Source organism: Mauremys reevesii, linkage group 12 (assembly GCF_016161935.1).
Source record: "Mauremys reevesii isolate NIE-2019 linkage group 12, ASM1616193v1, whole genome shotgun sequence".
Lineage (NCBI taxonomy): Eukaryota > Metazoa > Chordata > Testudines > Geoemydidae > Mauremys > Mauremys reevesii.
The window spans coordinates 44,749,813-44,767,976 of NC_052634.1; the positions used below are offsets into that span (position 1 = coordinate 44,749,813).

Below are 18,164 nucleotides of genomic sequence, written 5' to 3' on the forward strand. Positions count from 1 at the left end.
CAACAAAAGTCTACCTTGCCTTCCTCACTTGGAGTTCAAGCGGAAGAATGCGACTTCCTGGCCTCCTTCAGAATGCTTGGAAACTCTTTGGAGGCCATGGGGAAAGCAAAGCTTCCACCTACTACAATATGGCTATCTGCCCCTTAAAGCCCAGCCTCTGCACCCTTTTACACAAATACACTTACTTGTGCAAACAATTTAGTTCTTCCTTCTTACCGAGCCTAACCTAAATTAGAACAACATTGCACTTTGACCCAAGATCTTTTTCTTTTCTTTTCACTTTTCTTGGTGAAACCAAACCAAACCAAACAATCATTTTGGGTCCACCAAAATATTTCACTAAATATAATATTCATCCCAAAACCTTTCACCCAGCGATATATAAAAGTCTTTGTAAGTAACAACCCCGGAGAAAGATCATTAAGCTTTTCCATTCCTAAGATCTAGCCGCTGAAGGCTTCTGAGCATGGGCTATGGGCCTTTCACCTCTAGGCCAGTGGTTACCCTCTTGCTCAGGTGGCTACTGATGAAAGGCAACGTGGTTTAGTGGCAGATCCATTTCAGCCTCCCTCTTCCAATGTCTACAAGAGGGTGTTTTTTTCGCATTGCATCTAAGAATCAAATCAATTCTCTTGAAACCTCAACCTGGAATCAAGGTGATTGTAGGTCAAGGAAGGAAGGTTTTGTTCATCCTGTTCTAGTAAATGCTCAAAGTTGCGATGCTTCTTGGAGCTTCCAGACACATTGGCCAGAATTTTCAGAAGGTCTCACACCCACCGCTAGGGCCAGATTTGCAGAAGAACTAGGCTCCCAGTTAGGCACTAAAATCTTTAGCCAGATTGTCAAAAAGGCTCAACCTATTTTTCCAAAAGATGAGTTATTTTGGAAAAAGCTTGTAAAGATTGTGGGTGCTGGTTACTTGTCTATGTGGCCCACACTGCTGGAGTTGGAGGTTCACCATTGTTTTCTCAGAATGCGGTGTCCGTAGTCTGCCTCAGTTCTGGTGTCCATCTTTTAGTCTCCTAATAAATCAGCAGGGAGACTAAAACAACATCGGACTCACAGGGCTCCCGGAAACCTGCCAATTTGGCTCACGGTGAAGGTGTATACAAATCATCTGTGCTGTAGAAGGGCTCTGGGAGTTGAAAGAGTTGTGAATTTAACCCTCTAGGTTTCGGGCCTAATCTGAAACTGTTTCAAAACCAATTCCTTAAATAGACCATAGTTTGAAGCATCAGCAATAGGCATCTTACTGAATATATCCAGAGCTTTCCCAGCCAATTTGGCAACCAAAGTTGTCATCTTCCCTTTCCCGAATAAGCACTTTGTCTGTCCTCCGGGCAACACGCTTAAAAATCACTACCAGTGTCTCAAAGCAATCAGCTGTGCACATATCCTGCTCGACTACGCCACTGTGATGGGTTCGGTCACAGAGATCCCCTTGGGACTGAAATGACTTCCGAGCCCGTTTTCCCTGCCAGCTTGGGACTCCAGAACCCTGCCTTGTTGAGCCAGACACCCTAGCCTGCTGCAACACAGACCCAGGCTCTGGGCCACACCCCCAAAGCTGCAGACTTTAACTCAAAACAGCTCAGCACCTGTCTCCAGCACCCAGCTCCCAGTGGGATCCAAAACCCCAAATAAATCCCTTGGACTCTCTATAAAGCTTATACAGGGTAAATTCCTAAATTCTTCACCCTCTAGATCACTGATAGAGAGAGATGCACAGCTGTTTGCTCCCCCAGGGATTAATCACTTCCTCTGGGTTTATTAATAAACAAAAGTCATTTTTATTAAGGCTAAAAAGTAGGAGTTAAGTGATTTCAAGTAATAACAGACAGAACAAAGGAAGTCACCAAGCAAACTAAAACAAAACACGCAAGCCTAAGCCTAATACATTAAGAAACTGATTCCAGGGAATAGCTCACCCTCAGAGGTGTTCCAATCAGCTTCTTTCACAGACTAGACTCCTGCCTAGTCTGGGCCCAATCCTTTCCCCTGCTTCGGTCTTTGTTACTTCCAGCAGACATCTTAGGTTTTCTCATGACTGGCAGGGGTTTTCTCATGACTGGCAGCCCCTTTGTCCTGCTTCACCCCCTTTTATAGCTTTGGCATAAGGCGGGAATCTTTTGTCTCTCCGGGTCCTCACCCTTCCTTCTAAACGGAAAAATACCAGATTTAAGATGGATTCCACTATCGTGGTCTCTGTAAGACCCCCTAGTTTCCATTCTTCCTGGGTTGGCCCACACGTACACAGGAAGGTTTGCAGGTCAATAAACCATTTACAACCAATTGTCAATGGGAGCCATCAAGGTTTTAAACCGCCATTAGTGGCCCACGCTTTGCACAATTACAATAGGACCTCAGAGTTAGACTTCATATTTCCAGCTTCAGAGACAAGAATGAGACATGCATACAAATAGGAGGCATATATTCAGTAGGTTAGAACCTTTGTTATGATACCTTACAAGAGACCTTTTGCATCAAGCATATTCCACTTACATCATACTCACACTTATAAGCATCTTTTCATAAAACGTATGGAGTGCAACGTCACCGGGTGCCCTACCTACCCTGCTTTCGCTGCTTCCTGATGGCACAGAATTGACAACAAAAGAGCCAGGCTAGGAGGCTTCTAAAACCGAGAGAGCTGTTCTATCGCGTCCACATCCTCTCAGGAGGTGTCAAACCCCTCTCTCCGTTTCCATCCCCAAATCCTATCAGCTCAATGAGTTTTGTCCTGGAAGAGCCTCGAGGAGGCAGAAGAAGCGGAGAGGATTGCGTTGGGGTAAATAAAACAGAGACGAGTTGTTCCTCTTGGGATTTTGGTGTGTTTCCTGGTGATCCTGACGGAGGAACGGGAAGCATAATTCCATTTTTTTCAATGCCTCGGATTGGGTTCAGCTGGTGAACTCTCTGCTCTTGTTCTCACAGGGGAATGGAGACTGGACTGGTTTCCCAATTTGGACAGAAAGTGGCTTGCCAAAGCCGAGGAGAGCCTGCTTCCTGCCTGCACCGAGTTGACAAACTGGGGAAGCCAAAGCTGAGAGACCCCGTAGACGAAGTCAGAGTGTTATCCGCTCACATGGAGGGGGAGCACAAGCCCTCCCTGGGTTTCTCTGCCCAAATTATAATCAGTTGAGTGATTTTCCTGGACGAGCCTCTAGGTAGGCAGAAGAAGAAGTGAAGAGGGTTGCGATGGGGTAAATGAAAGCCGAGGACTCTTCCTCTTGAGATGTCTTCGTCTTGCTCTTGTGATTATGATGGATGAACCTAAAGCGTCATTTGAGCGTGTTTCAGTGCTTTTCCTCAGGCTCAGGTTGTGATGCTGAGCACAGGGGTTCCTTCACTCTCTCTGCTTGGACCCTCTGTAATGGGGAACGGACCAGCTTTCGAAAGAGCCTAGTGGAGCTGAACGAAAACAGCAATAAACATCCAGGTTCACCCTAGATTCATCTTTTGTCCCCAATTTTCTTGGGGAAACAAAACAAAAACATGGTTTTCTTAAGAACTCAACACCCATTCAGGCTCCAAACTCTTTTGCAAGATTTCCAGAAGGGCTCAACACCCTGAGTGCTGAGCTAGTTTGGGAAAAAAACCCAAACAAGGCCGGTACCGATTGTGAGTGCTGGCTGCTTGACTCTGTGGCCCACCGTGCGGGAGTTTGAGGTTCTCATTAAGCTAAGTGTCTCTATTCTGCCTATGTCCTAGTGTCCATCTAATAAGTGAGGGGGGAGATTAGAACACCTCAGAAGGCACAGGGTTGTAGGAAACCTGAAACTTTAGATGAGGGTGATGGTGTCTAAAAACCAGATGTGATGTAGGTGTTGAACGAGAGATGCTGTCTTGGCCTCCTTGAGCGGCTCATACAATATTGAAGAAAAGGAGGGTTGAGAGAGCTGCTTTTGTCCCAGCGTCAGGATGGCCGAGTGGTCTAAGGCGCCAGACTCAAGGCTCTGTCTTTCCCGCAACTGGGGCTTCTGGTCTCCTGCAGGCGATGTGGGTTCAAATCCCACTCCTGACACAACCTCTTGATTCCACCTCAAGAGGTGGCCTGGTTTCAATTGCCCTTGTAACATATTGGAAGAGCCCTTGTTTAGGAGCTTTCTTAGAGTAGCGGCAAGAGAAGTTAGAGGGAATCGTAAACACCTTCGGAATCCATGGGCTCAAGGCACCTAGTTGGGTAAATTCCAGTTTATTCCCCACCAGAAAGTTGGCATTGCTTGATCTTGGGCAGGTATGGATGTCAAACATATACAGGTGGAGGAAGAAGGGAGTAGTACAGCAGACACTGATAAAGGGAAGGTAAGACTCTTAGTCTCAGGCTTGAGCCCTAAACTGGGTGCTCTACGTACTCTGGTTTGGCTGCTTCATGAGGGCACAGAATTGACAACATAGGGAGCAGAGACAGGAGGCAGCTACAACCAAGAGCCCTGTTAGATTGTGTCAACATCCTATCAGGAGGTCTCAAAGCCTCTCTCTCCGTTTGTATCTCAGAAATTCTATCCGCTCCAGGATCTTTCTCCATCAAAGAGCCGATAGGTAGGCAGAAGAAGAGGTGGAGAGGGTTGCAATGGAGGTAACTAAAGCAGAGAAGAATTGTTCCTCTTGGGATTTTTTGTGTCTGGGTGCTCAGCTTTTAAGTTGCCTTGTGTGCCAGGAGCCAAATGATTCCTGGTGCTGTCCACCAGCCACATGCAGATTCCCAGAAGCTGTGGCCATTTCCTGGAAAGGTTCCTTCCCTCAGGAATCAGGAGAGAGGCCACATCCACAGGAGCAGGCCTAGAACATGCAGTCTCTGGCTGGCAGGAAGTGCTGTGGGGCCAGGTGCTGAGAAAGCCCAGAGGGGGAGCAGCAGAGATGCGGGGAAGAGAGACAGAGAAGCAATGAGGACAGAGCACAAGTGTACAGGGGGTTCAGGTCAGGCTATTGTGGGGAACTTCCCTGGTTTATACATGACCCTGGTGCAATTGCCCAGAGAAAGGATCTGAGTCCCCACCCCCTTACCCAGAGGCTGCCTGACCCCAAGGACGCTCTTTCTACTCTGGTGTGTGGTAGAGTCCTCGTAACCCCAACAAGGCTGGGCCCAGGAATCCTGGGGGGTTTGATGACCCCCAATCTTGTCATGATCACTTGAACAGGGGCTACAGTGTCTCCACTCTGGGCACTTCCCTGACCCACTCCTCATTGCATGTGCTTCAAGCGAACACCATTTGTTACCCAGCAATCAATGTAAAACACAAGGAAAGATGGGAAAGGAAAACACGTCACCCTGTTCTGTGGCGCAGGGAGATCACAACCAGCGTCTCTGGAGGGTCAGGGCAGGTCACAGTCTCTCCCTCACATGTCCCAGGCCTCCTCCCCAGGCCCTGGCTGTGCTGCAGGGACACCACGGGCTGGACACTTGCTCTGGCAGTGGCCACGGGCTCTAGGTGACAGGCCCCTTGTTCCCAGTGTCAGCCCCCATGTAGGGGATATGATCCCCCCACCCCCAAAAGTCTGGCCTGCAAGATCTCTTGACGGGTGGCATCTCCGTGCACTGGGCCTTCTGCCCAGGGTCCCCCTCGCTCTCCCACGCTGCTCACTGCACCCACCTCCAGCCCCAGTGCTGCTGCGGCTCTGCCTTCAGCTCCCTGGGCTGCTCCTCTGGCTCCGCTTGCTGCAGCTCTTCTCCCAGCACAGATCTGCTCCCTGGGCAGCTTCTACAGCTCGTGCTGCTGCGGCTCGGCTCCCAGCACGGATCTGCTCTGGTTCTCCCTGGCTGGTGCAGCTCTGCTCCCCGGCTCTTCTCGGGCTCCTGCTCTGTCCTTAGCTCTGCCCCACTCTTGTCCAGGCAGTTCCAGCTCCCACGGAGGATGGGACCCCCTGGCCTGGTGACTCCCTCATTACACTGCCTGGCCTGTCAGTGCGGCTAACTTGGAGCTTTGGCCTCTCCCCATTGCCCCTGGGGACTGTCAGTCTCAGGGGCCTGATTTCCCATTGGCCCTTCCCCCTTCTATTGGTGCTGGGAACTAGCCAACCAACCCCGACTAAGTTTTAGTAAGGGGCCAACAGTCCCTTACATGAGCCAGTCCTGTGAGGGTCACTGATGTGCAGCGAAAGCAGCACAAGCTGGTCCCATGGTGTAACAGGCAGCACTCAGGACTCTGAGTCTTGCAATCTGAGTTCAAATCCCAGGGGGACCTTGTGTTGGCTTGTGATAAAGCCCTGGAGCTCACAGTGCTCAACTTCGCTGTCTCCAGGTGTGCAAGGGCAAATCTTTCCCCTCCTGCTGGGTGACTTGCCCACAGGAGCCAGGTCTTGGGTGGTGAATGGCCAAAATTGGTTGGGCCTCTAGAACTTGTTACCCTGTGTTTTGACCAGGTCATTGGGATTCTTGCTGCTTCACATGAGGCCCACAAGTTTGGCCATTTTGCTTGCAGCCACATGTTACCTCTTGTCCACCTGGCACTTGAAGGAAGGAGGGTCAGGGCCAGGCTTCATAGTCAGGGCTAGGCAGGAGGGAGGCAGAGTCCCAGGCTGGAGCCCAGCACCTCTCCTCCTCTGGGCACCTAGAGCAGAGGCGGCTGGTGCTGACAGCTCCAAGGGAAGGCTTCAAAGCTACAGAGCAACCGAGGTCACGGCCAGAAGAGGGGAGGACCATGCCTATGCATGGCCAGCAGATGGCCACAAAGACACCCGACCAGCCTGATCCCTGCTATGCCAAACCGCCACTGAAGACGTGCTTTTTAATCCACTTGCTGATCAGGAGGAAAACCTGTCAAAATCTGTGTGCGAGGAGAACTCGCTTGGCTTGGAAGGAGCGAGGAAAATGAGGGAGTGAAAAAATAACCAGCGAGAGAGACAGAATGAAAAGAACGTGAAAGGCAGAGAAAGAAATAAAGGGAGAGAAAAAATATTAGAAAAAGAACGAAAGAAAGCATGAGCGTGAAAGGTAGAGGGGAAAAAAAAAGCAAGAACATACAAGCTAGAGAAGGAAAGGAATGAAAAAGAATGAATGAACCACAAGCGCTAGTTGAAGCTGGAATGGGACAGTCAGAGAAAGGACAGACTGACCCATTAAGCAAGGTTGCACCTCAGATTCTCCATGTTGGGGGCACAGGCCTCCCATTTCCGTCCTGGCCCTGCTTGGGTTGACCATCCAAAGGTGCCTACTGGCACCTCCATGCTCTGTGGAGGGCTCAAGCCCCCCCAAACCCTCCCCTCGGGACATGGGCTCTCCCCAATCATGACTCCCTTCCTGCACGCTCCTGGGAATGGGGGAAGGGGGGGAAGGCATGTGCTGAGCAGCACCGTGGGTGTCTCTCTCTGGGGCAAAGGAAGAGGATATTTTTGTACCAGAAGGAAAGAGCAGGGGGCGGGGGCGTTTGTGGAGCCGGGGCGCACGTCAGAGAGAGGAACTGAACACAGCCCAGCGTGAGCCCAGTGCCAGTTGGAGCCGAGACGCCCATACCTGGAGGACCATCTCCAGAACCTACCTTGATGGTGCCGTCCATCACCGCTCCCACATGGAGCTTCCCGCCTAGACCTCCCTGGATGAGGTGAAGTGGTGCATTGGCAAAGGGGGCTATTTGAGCATGTGTGTGCATGCGCGTGTGTGTGTGTGCATGCAACAATTTTTGGGAAGTGACATCACAAATTGCTGGGGCTGGTTTCCTATTGGTGTGACTGATTTTTGCAAAGCTTCCCCCCCCCCCCCACATCTTCTTTTGGCTCTAGGGCTGGGTGGCTTTCAGCAGTGGCACAAGGGGCTCAGGACGGAGAATCGGGGAGCCGGGGGGGGAGAGAAAGGGTGCACAGGGGTCACAGGGATAAGAATCACATTTAGCCCTTGCACGGCAATGGTGGTGCACTCACGCACTGCCACGCCTTCTAGTATCACGACTACTTATCTGTACAACAGCAGCACCTACAGAAACCGGGGCAGAATCAAACCCCGCTTGTGCCGGGGGCTGCCCAGACACAGAGACAGTCCCTGCCCCAGCTCAGATCAGGCCCCTTTGGGCCAGGCGCTGCCCAGACACAGCGAGAGACAGGCCATGCCCCAGAGAGTTTACAGGCTCCACACCCAAAAAGTGGGAGGAGAAACAGATCCAGTGTCACACAGCAGCACTGAGAATAAAACCCAGGAGTCCTGGCTCCTCCTGCTCTAACCACTAGACCCCACTCTGCTCCCAGAGTGGGGGACAGAACCCAGGAGTCCTGGCTCCCCAAAAGGGCGGGAGTGGGGTCTAGTGGTTAGAGGAAAGGAAGATGGGTGTCAGGACTCCTAGGTTCCAGTCCCAGCGCTGGGGTTAGAGTGGAGTCTTGTACCTTAGCACAGGTGGGGCTGGGAGCCAGGACTCCTGGGTTCTTCCCATCCCCCCCCAACCATCTTGCACAGCAGGAGGGGGCTGGGCAGGAAGTGGCGATGGGGTGAAAACTACCAAGAAATGCAAATCCTCGAAGGAGCCTGTGCCAGGATCTGGGTGGTGCAGAAACCACGGCCCCATCCCCACCTCTAACCCCACTTGGCTGGCACTGGATCGTGCCCCCTATGCCCCCAGTCCTCCCCCGGGAGCCCTGGGGGGGCAAGGAATAGCCATGGGGCTGGGCCCCCCATCCAACTGAAGTATTCAGTGTCACAGAGACCCAAGGTGTGTGCACAGAATGGGGATGGGGCGGGGGGTGGATGGATTGATTTCTGCATGTTTGTGTACATGTGGTTTTTTTCCAAGGGTTTTCTGGGAGGTGTGTTATTACAGCTGTGGGGGTTGTGTTTCTGATTATGCAAGTGTGTGTGTTGATGTTGGATGGATTTGTGCAGATGTTTGTGTACATTAGCAATTGTGTGTGTGTGTGGCTGGATACATATATGTGTTTGTGTATGTTTGCAATTGTGTGTGTGTGTGCTCTGCTGCTCTCTGCCGGTGCAACAACCGTTTCTCTGTATGTCACAGCCCCCATACCGTCGACCCCGATGGTGATTTCCCCATCTTACAAGGGCTGGCTGGCCTGACCCTTCTCCCCTCTGCGGAGTGTGGCGGGGGCTGCAGCTCACCCCCTGTGGGGCAGGAGGGCCAAGGTGTGGGGCACTGGGCTCCGATGCACCTGGAGAGCAGCTCAGATGAGGTGGGGCAGGGCGTGTGGTGTCCGTTCTGTGTTGCCTGGTGCTGGGCCATTGCACAATCCCCAGCCACGCCGCACAGTGCACCCCGAGAGGGGGCAGGGGGCCAAGCCGATGATCCAGCACGAGGGGGGAGAGGATGTGTGGTTGGGGGGAGGAAAAGCCTTGGGCTGCACTGGGGGAGTGCAGAGCAGAGGTGACACCCCAGAAACCTGCAGCAAAGGGATGGACAGGTGGGGTAGGTGGATAGAAGTGGCTGCGACCCTAAAATCTAAAAGGGGAGTGTGGGGTCTAGTGGTCAGAGCGGGTGGGGGGGGGGGTTGGTGGTCAGAATTCCTGGGTTCTATCTCCAGCCCTGGGAGGGGAGTGGGGTCCAGTGGTTAGAGTGTGTGTCAGGGGGGAGCCAGGACTCCTGGGTTTTCTCCCTGGCTCTGACTCTCTTGTGCAATCCCTCGGCAGTTACCCAACTCACCAGCGTGTGGGAGCGAGGGGCTGGGGCCGGGTTGTGACACAGCCCAGAGTCCCATGCTGCCCCTTTGTTACCCAACCCCGGGGCAGGGTGGGGGATGGCCTGGGAGACCCGCTAAGAAAGGCGCTTCTGGTGGGTCTGTGTGTGGGTCACGCTGCCCCCTGGTGGATAGACCCCTCTAGGGCAGAACCAGTCTCAGCCCGGGTCAGACCCTGGGAGCCCAGCCCCCTCTGTCGCCACGGCCATGTCTATTGGTCTCCTGGAAAGGTCCATTCTCATGGGTAGCTGTCCAGTGGCAGTGAGTTCCACAGGCCTCGGCACAGGCTGTGTGGGGCAGGAGGTCCTTGTGTTGGTAGGAGTGGGAGTGAACTGTGTGCGGTTGTGTCTCTGAGCACAATTGCGAATATTCTGGTGTGTGTGTGTGTGTGTGATTGTGAGTGTGGCTGGGTGTGTGATTGTTTCTCTCTTTGCGGGTTGGGCTAGCATGCCCCTCTGGGTGTGTTGTGTGTGAGTGTTCTTGGGATTGTGTGAGTCCCTTTGTGTGTGTCTGTGTGTCACTTGCTGCAGGATACAAAATCCTGCTAAGCCGCTGCCGCGCCCCCCCCCCCCCAGAGAGCGGGGCTCTGCCCCACCAGCAGGGGGCAGCAGGGACACACACATCTCTCCTGGGCCAGCTTGGACAATTTCCCATCACAACCCGGCACAGTGCTGGTGCCCCCACACAGGGTTGGGCAGCGACTGGGCAGGGGGGGCAGATGTGCTGGATTCAGAAGGAAGCACTTTGGGAAAATCAGTCACGGCCCTTAGCAGAGCTGGGACACAGACCCAGTGACCCCTGCACCACCCTGGGAGGGGAGTGGGGTCGAGTGGTCAGAGCAGGAGGGGGCTGGGCACCAGGACCCCTGGGTTCTCTCCTTGGCTCTGGGAGTGGAGGGGGTCTAGAGCAGGGGGACTGGGAGCCAGGACTCCTGGGTTCCATAGGGGAGACTGTTTTTACCTGTGCTCCCCTCCCTAGAGATCCCAGCCCAGCCCCCTAGTGGAGAGTGAGTGGGAGCCGGGGAAGTTGCTCTCCCACTTCAGAAACATGATTCAACCTCCCCTCCACCATGGGCTGTGACATCACGGACCTCTCCCTCCCCAAGGCAGACAGTAGAAGCCCCGCCCCACCAGAGAAGGAGAGATCTAGTTACACACACCACACCCACTCATGGTTGCACAGAAACCCCACCCAGCCCCCTGCTAGGACAGGATCTGCTGCTCCCACCTCTTTCCTTATCACCATGAGCTGCTCCCGGCCAGGCACCACACCCCATTCACACGCCTTTGGTCACTATGCAGCTCAGTGGCAATCACTGCCCCGAAGTGACTCCGGCGCAGGCACCCACAGCACGAACTCCCCACACCGGATTCTGTCCACACGCAGAGAATTCTCTCCGCCGGGCTCCTTCGGTTCCTCTCGCTGCAAGTGAATCAGTTGCCTGCGGGGAGTGTTCACGTCACCGCACGTCACAGCCGCTGGGAGGGGATTGCCTGTGAGCCCCGCGCTGGGGGCGGGGCTTCAGGGAGAGACCCAGCCCCATAGACAGCCTGGGGCAGGGAGATATTAGGGAAAGGGAGGGATCCAGCCCCATAGACCTATAGGGGCAGGGAGATATTGGGGGCAGGAGGGGAGAAGGGGGGTTGGCAGAGACCCAGTCCAGGGTGCAGCGGAAATGGGGTGGTTTGGAAGGAACTGGGGAGGAGAAGAGATACTTGGCAGGACACATGTTGGGACAGGGAAACTGACTCACTCCGAATACATGCAGAGCAGGGCAGGGCGGAGGCAGATCATGCTGGTCCCAGGGTAATTTCGGGGGATTCTGATTCCCCACTCAGCCGGGGGGCTCCCCTCTGGGCTGAGGAGCCCTGGGGTGGGGCGGGTGCAGGGGTTGGGTGTGTGTGTCAGGCTGGGGGAGCTGCCTGGGCAGAGGGGCTGGAACTGGGGGGGCTGCAGCAGCCCCTGGCTTGACGTGGTTTCCATCACACCCAGGGGTTACAGTTGGTTCAGTGGCTCAGCACCCCCCACTATACAGATTGTTCTGGCACCACTGGCCTAGGGTCACCGTCTAGTGCTCAGGGCCTGCCTGGCTCTCCTAGAGCAGGGCGAGCGCCCAGCTCTCCTGGGGCAGGGCTGGCGAGAGCTCTGGACAGATACTAACGGCACCGGGGAGCCTGGACGAATATTAGTTGGACAGAGGAGCCTGGGGCAGTTTATCAGAGAGCAGAAATGAATCCCGAACACAGCACTGGAGCTGCAGTTCTCAGCGCGTGGGCCTGGGTCTCCTGCACAGTCTCCCTGCACCCCCTCGTGGCATAACAAGTTCCCTGCAGAGAAGCAGAGGTGTGGGAACGAGGGCTGCGGCGGGGGCTGCAGCACCCCAATGTCTCACTGTGCAAAGCTCCAGATGCTGTGGGAACAAAGCCAGCATTATTGTGCGATTCCAGAGAACCCCGGAGCTGTGCTGCCCCTGTGCAGTGTGAGCGGGAATTGCACGTTTTCACACTGCTTGTGAACACCAGGGCCCGTGCAACCATTTAGGCAAACTAGGTGGCCACCTAGGGCGCCTAGTGGTTGGAGGCGTCTAAAAGCCCCCTCAGGCGAGGAGGTGGAGCGGAGGTGAGCTGGGGGGGGCGCGCAGGGAGGGCTGTCCGCAGTAACGGGGCAATGGGGGTGCACAGGGGAACCGCTCCCCACCCCAGCTCACCTCCACTCTGCCTCCTCCAACGAGCACACAGCCCAGCTCTAAGTCTCCTCCAATCGGCACTGCAAGCCTGGGGGGGAGGAGAATTAGAGCGACCTCCAGCCTGCTCAGTGGAGGAGGCGGAGCTGAGGTGAGCTGGGGCGGGCTCCCTAGGCAGGGTTCGCGGCCACGGGGGGGGGCAGGATGGAGGGGGAGAGGGGTTAGCTGTCACGGTGGGGGTAGCTGCTGCTGGGGGCTCCCCAGGTGGGGGCTGAGTTAGCTGCCGTGGGGGGGGGGGCAGGGTTAGCTGGGTGCAATTATCCTGATCTAAGTGTCATTGTAGAGAACCCTGTGTTGGCACAGCCCTTCCTGGCAGCCAGAGACTGTGCTTTCTACACCTGCTCCTGTGGATGTGACTTCTCTCCTGATTGCTAAGGAAAGGAACCTTTCCAGGAAATGGCCACAGGTTCTGGGTATCTGCATGTGGCTGTGAACAGAATTTGGCTCCTGGCACACGCGGCAACTTAAAAGCTGAGCACCCAGACAGGGGCTTGAACCCTGGACCCTCAGATTAAGGGCCTGACGCTCTACCAACTGAGCTACCTGGGCTTGTTGAGACCATCTTCACCGTTCAGCACAGGAGCGAGCAGGCTGGCAAAAGCGAGGCAAAAAAAGTCCCCAGAACCCCTCCTCTTTCTGCACAGCCACTGCCTGTCAGCAGGATTCCTCCTCCTCCTCCTCCCTCCTGTGCCTCAGTGTGACTAAATCTCCGCACCTAGACAGCCGGTCCGTCCGCTGCACCCCAATCCCCCATGCCTGAGCCTCCCTGCCAAACCCTGCACCTGGCTCCAGATAATTAAGTCTCACATCTCTCTGGAAACTCCACTTCTTGTGCCCAGAGAGTCTCAGCCCCCCTCAGTAGCTGACCCGAGAAACACAGTGTCTGCAAAAGCAACAAAGAGTCATGTGGCACCTTATAGACTAATAGATGTTTTGGAGCATGAGCTTTCGTGGGTGAATCCCCACTTCGTCGGCTGCATCAGTGTCTGCCTTTCCCAAAGAAGGGCCTGGAAGGCCTTTTTCTATGTGGCCTAAGGGAGAAGGTGTCTGACTTTGGATCAGGCAATTGAGGGTTCCAGTCCTTTCATGGTTATGCTTGTGCAGTTTTACCTTTGTGCTGAAAGTCCTGCTCCCTTCAGGGCTGGAACCTCTTCTTGGCCGCTCAGGCCAATGCTCTGGCTTCAGCTAGAGCCCCGGGAAGGAGTTGGGGGTTGGGCGTCACAAAGGCTGGGGCATGAGCCCCAGGTGCTTCCAGTCTCGCCTTTGCCCTTCCTGACTTGCCAAAGAAACTGGGCGGCTGCCCGGGCTAGAGTGTGGAGCAGTTTCCCTCTTCCAAGTGTGCGCCTGTCCCTGTGCTGGAGGGTACTTGCTACATAGCGCCTTGGGAGCCTGGGTGTTTCTCTGCTTCTCGCCAGCTGGGGAAAAGCCTCTTGGGGAAAAATCTCCTGCCCCACTGCCAAAGTGAGCACCTGGAGTGGGAACGGTCAGAGGCCTCACCAGGGGGACTGGCCCTGCTTTCCTACCATCTTCTGATGGCTGTGGGTGGTTTTCAGTGCGTGTTCGGCATCCCAGGGAGCAGCCTGTCTGGGCGTCTCTGTGGCTGTCTGCTGGCCACGCATAGGCATGGTTCTCCCTTCCTCTTGCCTTACCCTTGGTTGCTCTGTGGCTTTTAAACCTTCCCTTGGAGCTGTCAGCACCAGCCACGTCTGTCCTAGGTGTCCAGAGGAGGAGAGGTGCTGGGCTCCAGCCTGGGACTCTTCCTCCCTCCTGCCTTTCCCTGACTATGAAACCTGGCCCTGACACTCCTTTCTTCAAGCGCCATGTGGGCAAGAGGAAAAGTGTGGTAGAAAGCACAAGGGCCAAACTTGTGGGCATCAGAAATCCCAAACACCCAGTCAAACCATAGCCACTTCTAGACCCCATTCCAACCAAAGACCTGGCTCCAGTGGGTATGAGTCACTCAGCACCAGGTAAACAACTCATTCTTAGACAGCTGGAGACAGGAAAGCACTTGGATCTCCAGGGATTTACCACAAGGTCCCACTAAGATTTGAACTCAGATTTCAGCATGCCAACCATTACACCATGGGACCAGCTTGCGCTAGTTTCTCTGAACATTGGTGAGCCTACCTACCCTACCTACTTACCGGTAAAGCTTGTTAACCCTTTGCAGGTAAAAGAGACCTTAACTATCTGTTTATGACAAGGACCCACATGCACATCAACACGACAGACAACAAAAACCACACCAACATACAGAAAGCCAGGCAGGGTGTGAGTCTCACAGCGAAGAGGGTGAGCACACAGGTGGTTTGGGGAGCAAAGACTGAGGGGGAGTCGGGGGCAGTGCTCTGGGCTCTGCCTGATCCCTCCTGACAGGCGGCTGGTGGAGAACAGAGGCTGGTAGATCTGTGGAATCTGCCCTGCTCTCTGTAAAGCAAGGGGACCCCGGTGTCTTCTGAGCTGCAATTGTATTTTCTGCAGGGCAAAATGATTGGCAGAAGCCATTTGCTTAAAGGAAACTAGTGCTCCAGGTGAGGCTTAAACTCACAACCTCAGCATGACTCCACCCAGCACTGCTCTGTAAGTATTGGGCACTAACCCATTGCACCACTGGGCCCTGCTTTCAGGAGCTTGTCTCCATGTTTCATGGATGGATTAGCAGAGTGGGGGGGTTGCATTAGCTAAAACAAATCCACATTAAAGGCTGCAGGATGGCAGCAGCAGAGGTGGGGAGCCTCCTTCCATGTGATAGAGCTGGTTCCCCCTTCCGTTGCTGAGGGGAAGGTTGGTGCTTTGAGCCCACCCGGTGCTGGAACATCCCATGGGTGAGATTAACAGGACTCTTGGGAAGGGAGGGGAAGTATTTTCTATCCCTGCCTAGCTCCATTGGTCTCCTGTGGCCCTTTCGGCTCTCTGCTCCCCTGTTGGGGAGATGCAGAGACAAGCCCCCATCTGGGTGAGTCACCGAGAGGCTGTGTCCCATGGTGTGTGTGGGGGAGAGGGGGAGGGGTGGGGTGGGGCTCAAGGGGAGAAGGTTGTGTGTGACAGTGTGTGGGGGAGGGGGTGTGTGTGTTCCTTAGGATAGAAATAATGGAAAACACAGGGGCAGTGACAGTGAAGCCCCGTGTCTGAGTGTTATGACCCTGTGTGGTGCTGCCGTTCACCTTCCCCTCCTATGGGCTCAGCTTTCATTGAATCCAGCATTTTTTCACCTGTCCTCACCACAGAGGTGTCCCACATGCCTCAGCTACCGAGTGTCCCTCTTAGAGACGCCGAGGACTGGAACTGATTTCAGCTGCTGGACAGCTCTGCTAGGTCTTTATTCATTTGCACAGGAAAATGCTGAGTGTTTAAATTCATTTCAAACACCCTGCCCCCATTCAGCGAACTCCTGAACATACTGGAGATGGGTCTGGAAATCGATTTTCATTTGAAAAAGTTTTTAAAGGGAATCACTTGGATTGGAGCTACAAACCTATTATCCTAAAAGGAAACATTCACCCACTGACCTACCCTCACAACAGAGAGTGTCAGGTATAGCCCAGAGCAGGAACAGTTTTTAACTTGGGAGTTAGTAAACTTTCTCTCTATACAAACACCACAGCTTACAAACTCCCCACCCCCACTCTGTGTCACCAGAGCACAACAACAACTCTCCTTGGAGCACACACGGCTCCCCAGCTCCCTGCCCGTCAGTCTCTCCAGCATTGCTCCAATCCCTTAAAGCAGGGTCTCAACCTCCATTTACCTTAGGGCCGGTGCCAGTCCTCCCAGTGGGCCAATAATGTCACTCATGCTGCCCAGAACCTGCCCCCCAAAACTCTGCCCCTCACCTGCCTAAGGCTCTGGGAAGGAGTTTGTGTGGGGGAAGGAGATCTAGGGTGCAGGCCCTGGGCTGGGGATTGGGGTGCAGGAGGGGTGCAGGCTCTGGGGGGAATTTGGGTGCAGAAGGGGTGAGAGGCTGGTCTCTGGGAGGGAGTTTGGGTGGGGGGAGGAGGTCTAGGGTGCAGGCCCTGGGCTGGGGCTGGGGTGCAGGCTCTGGGGGGAGTTTGGGTGCAGAAGGGGTGAGAGGCTGGTCTCTGGGAGGGAGTTTGGGTGGGGGCGGGGTTCTGGGGGGCAGGCTCTGGGATGGAGTTTGCAGTGCTGTAACAAGGGTGAGGCGAGTGAGGCACTTGCCTCAGGTGCGCAAAGTGGAGGGGCGCAGCTCTACCCCGATCAGCGGCACTTCGGTGGCAGCTCTACTGCTGCTGCTTCTTTGGCAGCAATTCGGCAGTAGGTCCTTCTCTCCGAGAGGGACTCAGGGACCCGCTGCGAAATTGCCACTGAAGGATGAATGAAGCAGCGGTGGCAATTCAGCGGCAGGTCCTTCCCTCCGACAGGGATTCAGGGACCTGCCGCCAAAGAGCCTGGAGCTGGCCCTTGCCTCGGGCACAAAAATTCCTTTTTATGGCTCTGGGAGTTTGGGTGCTGGGTGCAGGCTCTGGGCTGGGGCAGGGGGTAGGGGGAACAGGAGGAGGGGTGGGGTGCAGGCTCTGGGGGAGATTGGGGCGGGCGGGAGGGGTGTGTGGAGGGAGAGGGCGCAGGCTGTGGGAGGGAGTTGGGGGCAGGCGTGTGTGGACTGAGGTGCAGACTCTGGGAGGGAGTCAGGAGTGTGGCGCTTACCTGGGGCTCCAAGGTGGGGCAGGCTGGGGGGTCTCCATGTGCTGCTGCCCCCAGGCATCACCCCCGCAGTGTCCCATTGGCTGCAGGGGCTCAGGGTGGGGGTAGCGCGCGGAGGCACAGACCCACCCTGCCCTGCCATGCGGAGGGGCCGGCAGCCACTGGAGCGAGCAGGCAGATGCTGCTCAGCTCCGCTGCACTGACAGGGCCCCTGGGGGGGGAGCGCCTGGGGGCAGCAGGTGGGGCCAAGGGAGTGACCAGTGAACCCTTCTCTCCTGCAATGGCGACGGTCAGACAGAGGGGACGTGGCACCTGCATCCCTGCCAGGGAGATATTGGCTCGGCTCTTTCTTTCTGCTGCTGTTGTTAGTCCATGAAACATCAAGGGTGGAATGCAAGGCTGAGTTCACGCACCAGCCCCCAGTGCCCCAGAGAAATCCTGCCCCCTGCTATTGGAACGATGTGCTGGAGATTTGAATAGGAAAGGGACTGTCTGAATTGTCAGAGTGGGGAATGAACAACAATCTACACAACGTTCACACAAACACACTCTAATCATGCTCCAACCGGAAGGGAAATGGGCAGGAATTCTCGCTGTTCAGCCAAGGACACTCTTACACTAATGCAGCCATGAGTGTGCCTGGGAAGCTGGTCTGAGCAAAGAATTTAAAGTGACAATTCTGTGAGAACAGAATCATCATGTAATGAAATATACATCAAGTAGTTGTGGCCGAGTGGTTAAGGTGATGGACTAGAAATCCATTGGGGTCTCCCTGCGCAGGTTCGAATCCTGCCAACTACGCAAGCTCTGCACTGTTGTTGCTGTTATTATAGTGTTTAATCAATATAGTAAAAATCTGTCCTGATTCCTCTAACACCACAGCGTGAAAATAGGAACAGAGACAAATCTTGTTGGTGACGAATAATTTCGCAAATGATATTCCCATTATTAATTTCCACGCTGCCCCCACTGGAGGTCTGGGCATCTCCAGTGTCACTGCTCTGCGTTCACTTTCCCCTTAGAATTTGTCTCGGACATTCGCCTTCCTCTGCAGCATGGGGCTCGGGTCACTTGCTGGAGGATTCCCTGCACCTTGAGGTCTTTAAGCCACGATTTGAGGACTTCAGTAACTCAGACATAGGTTAGG

At 54.6% G+C, this 18,164-nt stretch overlaps 3 non-coding genes and 1 pseudogene across 3 annotated transcripts; 2 read left to right on the forward strand and 2 right to left on the reverse strand.

Moving 5' to 3' along the window:
- The window catches only part of LOC120375436, a 648,226-nt pseudogene that overhangs the window by 368,690 nt on the left and 261,372 nt on the right, over window positions 1–18,164 (reverse strand).
- TRNAL-CAA lies at window positions 3,916–4,024 on the forward strand. Its single transcript has 2 exons — window positions 3,916–3,953; window positions 3,979–4,024. It is a non-coding gene; the product is annotated as a tRNA-Leu (tRNA).
- TRNAK-CUU lies at window positions 12,832–12,904 on the reverse strand. Its single transcript has one exon. It is a non-coding gene; the product is annotated as a tRNA-Lys (tRNA).
- TRNAS-AGA lies at window positions 17,737–17,818 on the forward strand. The gene has a single exon. It is a non-coding gene; the product is annotated as a tRNA-Ser (tRNA).